The sequence below is a fragment of the Acomys russatus genome, chromosome 1 (genome assembly GCF_903995435.1).
Source record: "Acomys russatus chromosome 1, mAcoRus1.1, whole genome shotgun sequence".
Lineage (NCBI taxonomy): Eukaryota > Metazoa > Chordata > Mammalia > Rodentia > Muridae > Acomys > Acomys russatus.
In genome coordinates, this window is record NC_067137.1 from 73,632,317 (window position 1) to 73,638,831 (window position 6,515).

Below are 6,515 nucleotides of genomic sequence, written 5' to 3' on the forward strand. Positions count from 1 at the left end.
CCCATGTACTATGCCCATAGGCATGTGGCATTACACTTTTTTTTTGTATCTTTCTAATTGTACCATACAGTTTTCTGCAGATTAATCCAATTTAGTGGCATTTTAATTATCTAATAGTGATATATATGTATATAACATATATTGTTTATATTATGTATTATAAAGTATATAATATAATATAACATATATAGGATGTATTAACTGTGTAACAGTCTGAATTACAGTTATTTTCATTTTTTTCAATTCTATTTGCCCAGCTAGTAGCTAAAGAGGCTAAATGTTTATTTTATTTAGTCCAATTTACATCCCGATTGTAGCCCCCTCCTTGTCACCTCCTGGTCCCATACTTCTTCCTTCATACCCCCTCCCTCCTTCCCTCCCCTAGTACTCAGAAAGGGGAGCCCTTCTCCCCTAACATCTTACCCCAGCCTATCAAGTCTTATCTGGACGGCCTGTATCCTCTTTCTCTATGGCCTGGAAGACAGCCTTTCCATGGGGAACTTAAAAACCTGTGGCGGCCAGGGTTCATGTCAGAAGGAATCCCTATACCCCAAGTTATGGGACTCACAAGGATACTGTGCTACCTATCCACTATATCTGAGCAGAGGGCCTAAGTCTCGCCTTGCATAGTCCTTGGTTGGTGGATCAGTCTCTGCAGCACACGCCTCCTCTGATGGATTTGTTGACTACATGGGTCTCCTGGAATTCCTGACACCTTTTGGTCCTTCTATTTCCCAACTCTTCTATAAGACTCCTGGTGTTCCATACTGAGAACTTTGACTGTGTGACCCAGCATGTGTTGAGTTCTTCTGCGGGGTGGAGTCTTTCAGGGCACTTCTATGGTACGGTCCCTTCCTGTTCTTTCTCTTCAACTGATTCTGGTGTCTATTCTATTTGTCATTCTGTATGAGAATTAAATATTCTCTCTAGGGTCCTCTTTGCTATTTATTTTCTTTAGGTCTGTGTACTGTAGTATGGCCTTATATTATTTGGCTAATATCCACCTATAAGTAATTATATAACATGTGTATTCTGGGTCTGGCTTACCTCACTCAGGATGATCATTTCTAGTTCCATCCATTTGCCTGCAAATTTCAACATTTCCTTGCTTTTAATAGTGAGTAGTATTCCATAGTGTAAGTGTACCACAGTTTTTTAACCACTTTTTAAACTGTTCTTCACTTGAGAAACATCTAGGTTGCTTCCAGTTTCTGTCTATTATGAATAAAGCTGCTATGAACAGAGTTGAGCAAATATCCTTGTTGTATGGTGGAGCATATTTCAGGTATGTGCCCAGGAGTGGTATGGCTGGTTTTTGAGGTAGACTTATTTCCAATATTCTGAGAAATCACCAGATTGATTTGCAAAGGGTTGTACAAGTTGGCACTCCCATCAGCAATGGAGGAGTGTTCCCCTTTTTCCACATCCTTGCAAGCATGAGCTGTCACTTGAGTTTTTTTTATTAGTCTTTCTGATGGGTGTTAAGACAGAATCTCAGAATTATTTTGATTTGCCTTTCACTGATGACTACGAACTTTCAGCATTTCTTTAAGTATTTCTCAGCCATTTGATATTCCTTTGTTGAGAATCCCTGTTTATCCCTGTACCCTACTTTTTAATTGGATTATTCGGTTTGGCAGTATTTAATTTGAATTATTTGAGTTGGCTTTGTATCCAGCCACTTTACTAAAGGTGTTTATTAGCTGCAGAAGTTTGTTGGTGGAATTTTAAGGGTCACTTATGTATACTACCATGTCATCCACAAATAATGATAGTTTGACTTCTTCCTTTCCTACTTATATCCCTTTGATCTCTCTGCTTTAGTTGTCTTATTGCTCTAGGTAGAACTTCAAGCACTATGTTGAAGAGATATGGAGAGAGTGGACAGACAGCCTTGTCTTGTGACTGATTTCAGTGGAACTGATTTAAGTTTCTTGCCATTAAGTTTGATGTAGGCTGTGGCCCTGCTGTATGTCTCCTTTATATGTTGAGTTATGGGCTTTCTATTCCCACTCTGTCCAAGACTTTAAGCATGAATGGGTGTTGGATTTTGTCAAATGCTTTTTCAGAATCTCAGGATATGATCACGTGTTTTTTCTTCAGTTTACTTATATGCTGGATTATGTTGATGGATTTCCATGTGTTCAACCACCCCTGCATGACTGGGATGAAGCCTACATAATCATGGTGAGTGATATTTTCGATGTGTTCTTGGAGTTAGTTTGCAAGTATGTTACTGAGCGCTTTTGTACCAATGTTCATAAGAGAAATAGGTCTGAAATTCTCTCTCTTTGTAGAGTCTTTCTGTGGATTAGGTATCAAGGTGACTGTGGCCTTGCAGAATGAGTTTGTTAATGTTTCTTCTGTTTTTATTTTGTGGAAGAGTTTAAAAGGAATTGGTATTAGCTCATCTTTGAAAGTCTTGTAGAATTCTTTGCTGAATCCATCTGGTCCTGGGCTCTTTTTGGTTGAGAGACATTTGATGACTTCCTTGATTTCCTTAGGAGATATTGAACTATTTAATTTGTTTACTTGATCTTGGTTCAATTTTGGTAGCTGGTATCTCAAGAAAATTGTCCATTTCATTTAGGTTTTCAAATTTTGTGCCATATAGGTTTTTGAGGTGTGACCTAATGATTCTTTGGATTTCCTCACTGTCTGTTGTTATTTCTTCCTTTTCATTTCTGATTTTGTATATATTTTAAATATTCGCACTCTGTCAGATGATGGTTAGTGAAGATCTTTTCCCAGTCTTTAAGCTATCATTTTGTTCTGTTGACAGTGTCCTTTGCCTTACAGAAGCTTTTCAGTTTTACGAGGTCCAATTTATTAATTGTTGATCTGAGTCTGAGCTTTCTGTTCAGGAAGTTGTCTCCTGTGCTAATGAGCTCAAAGCTCTTCTGCATTTTTTCTTCTAACAGACTTAGTGTGTCTGGTTTTATCTTGGACTTTAGTTTTATGCTAAAGATATTTTCTTCTGTTTCTCTTGGCTCCTTTTGATGCACATATATTGATAATTTGCTTTTTGGTCACAAAATTAATTTTAGTATATTATGTACCTATCTGTCCCTTTGATAAAAATCTATTATAATTTAATTTGGAAATTAATTTTATATTTCCCAAGAATTTATACTGCATGCTGATTTTCTCAATTCCCTCTTAATCTTTTGTGTCCTCTAATTTTTTTATATATATAAAACAAGGGATATTATGAGATATTCCCTTAGATAAAGTGCAAAACACAACACTGATTTACATAGTCGAGACAGCTTCTGGAATTTTAAGTGAGTCATTTTTCTCCTCATTAGCAATGCTACTGTAAGTGTACTAATTGGTGATAGTTTATCATGAATTGCCTATGTTAACACATGTGATTCTGTTAGATGGCTACTTTCTTTACAAGAGATAAATAAAACTCTTATCCATATTCCTTATCCTATTCTGTATTTTAGCTTTTATCATCTTAGGACTGTGTGCTGGTTTTCACTGTAGTTATCTGTCCACATCATGGAGGTTATTCTGCACTCTCCATAGCATCATTAAGAGTAAACTCTGCTCACAGCCTTCCATGATTTCCTGTAATGCTTAAATGCTTGAATTACCCCCTTTTAATTTAATGTGCTAACTTGAACATATATGAAGTTTCTAATTTAATAAAACAGCATAAAGAGTGATTATTAGTGTGTCAGCAATTGATCATGAGAAATCTATCAGAGTAAACCTTCCATCTCACTAAGAGGTGTGTTAAAGCCAACTTCAGAACCCACTTCTTTGTGGACCCTTTCTGGTTATGTAAAGTTATATATTCTGTGTGTGTGTGTGTGTATGTGTATGTGTGTGTTTGTGTGTATGTGTTTTTCTTTGTGGAGGTAGTAGATATTATTATTATTTTTTGGCTAGATTGTATAAAGAAACAAAAACAACAAAAATCCCTTAAAATATATGGATGACATATAATTGGCTTTTTATTCAGGAAAAATAATCTTTAAGTTTTCCACTATTAAAGTTTTGGACAGAACTGAATAAAACCTGACATTAAGTTATATTTTGAAGTTAATAATTTTATTAGTGTTATTTTCAAAGTATTTTAATTATGTAGAGGGGGTATTAATATTCTTATGAGAAGCATGATAAAGCATGAGAACTAAAAGGAAAGTTTCTTCAAATCACCTTAAATGTTACACAAAAATACGTATGTATACAGATATCTAGTTTACGAAATATGAAAGACATGTGAATGGGAGTTCATTTAACTTGAATTTATGAAATTTACTTAGCCTTTATAAATTTGTCATTCTTAGAACTATTATGAAACATAATGACAACAGAAATTCTCAATGACTAACTTGGTATTATTTATTTATTTATTATTGTTTTTTGAGATAATGTTTCTATGTGTAGTTCTGGCTATCCTGGGACTTGCTTTATAGACCAGCCTGTTCTCAAACTCAGTGATCTGCCTGCCTCTGCATCCAAAGAGCTGGAATTAAAGTAATGCCCCACCACAACCTGATTTCACTTTGTATTTTCATTTTAGTGTTCATAGAAAATGTTAGTTGATTAACACAAAAGAATTAGAAACATTTTAAGGATCTACACTTGTTTAAATGAACAAGCTTCCAGGCAAATTTTTAACCACAGCCCAACTTCTTGATGGCTGCAGAAAACAAAAAGTTATTAAGTTCAGATGAACATTAATGTTTTACAAAATGCGTACTTTACGGGTGTTCTTCTGCAGATTTAATTTTCTCATAATACTTCCACAGTATATCTCCAGGATTGACTGCTTTATGACATGTCAGCTTTTCTGAAGAGGCTTATTAAATATTTTCATCACCTCATTTGAAATAGGGGCTTAGGTAAATGGTAGTGTCCTTCTCAAGAAAGGAGGTTAACTAGTCTCTTTTGGAGCTAAACTGACTAAGTTGTAAAGAATAGCTTCCAACTGGCAGGAAGTTAAAAACAATATGGTTGAACTCAGATATGTTTGTGGGGATCAGAAACCAGGGGTGGGAGTGAGGGGGTAGGGAGGGTGTGAACAGCGATGGAGCCCATGAAGAATCCAAGGAATCAGACTCTGGAGACCAGACTCAAAGGTGCAGATCTAACTTTATTCTCCAGTGTAAAGGCCTTTAAAAGGTTAAAGGGGCAATCAGACTATCCCATGTTATCCTCAAGCACCAATAGCAATCACTTAGGTTGGTGTAGCTTTGAGGAAATGTCGAGGATGTGGGGTAGCAAGATCACCTTAGGACAATTCTGTAAAGAAGGTGGAAGCAGTCACTGCTTTAGCCTCAAATCAATTTTGAGAGTTCACTAGTGTGCTAGGAGTCCCTAGTGGGTCAACACTGTGTGCAGTGAATCAGAACCGTTCGAGAAGTCTCAGGAGCTGCTGATGCCTCACTGGCCATTCCCTGCTGGCCTCCAAAAGGCTTATCTGGACACTCCCCCACAGAACTTAACAAGTTTCAGTTTCGATCTACTTGGCTGGCACTCAGAGAAAGAATAAGCAGGCTACCAAGATGAGACTTGATAGCCTATGACCATTTAGTTAGGGAGGAGGTTCCCCTCAGTCAGAGACATAGGGCAAGGGAATAGGGTAAAAGCGAGAAGGAGGGAGGAACAGGAGGTACAAGGGTTGGCATAACAATTTAGATGTAATCTGAATGAATTAATTAAATACATTTTTAAAAACTTTAAAAAAACAGATTCACTGAACACTGTACCGAAGTCAGAAGAATTAAAAGCCAGCTATCAAAGCTTGAAAGAAATCCCTGTGAGAAGCAGGCAGCAAGCAAGCTGGCCAACCTTCACCCTCACATAATTGCATTGTGTGATTCAGACAGACAAGGGCAGATGGATCACTTCCCTCAAAACATTCAGAATAGGTTAAACTTCAGATTTCAGCATCTTCAAACTTACAAATTAAAAAAAAAAACTATTATTCTTTTCATTCACAAAATATAATTCATACTGTTTCCCTTTTATTTTCAAATATTTTATTGCCTAGAACATTTAATTCATGATTCCAACATGGACACATTTGCAAATCTGATAAATAAAATGATGTGAAGAAGTGATGGAATGCTCGGGTTTAACTGAAACATCCTTATCAACACCTTATACTCTTTCAAGACTTCAGCAGCATCATGGGAGAAAAGGCAGAAAGAATGAGTTAGAGGATGTGGTGTAAAGCTGTCTTTAGTACTTTGCTTTTTGTACTAGCATGGCTAAGGTACTCATGAACCCATTGTAGCTGTGCTTACCTACACATAACCTATAAAAGAAAAAGCATACTAAAATGTCTACATAGATGAAGTCTAATCTCAAGACCTCATTTTATGGAACAACTATCATTGATATTTGCCACAGAGGGAAGAATCATTCTTGGAGGGTATGATCACTGGCAAGTTTCTCAGGTCCAGTAGATAACCTCACACACACACAGACACAGGAGCAGCACTCACTGGAGTTAGTGGGTTACCAAAAGAAGAGGAAAAAGAAAGAGAAGGAGG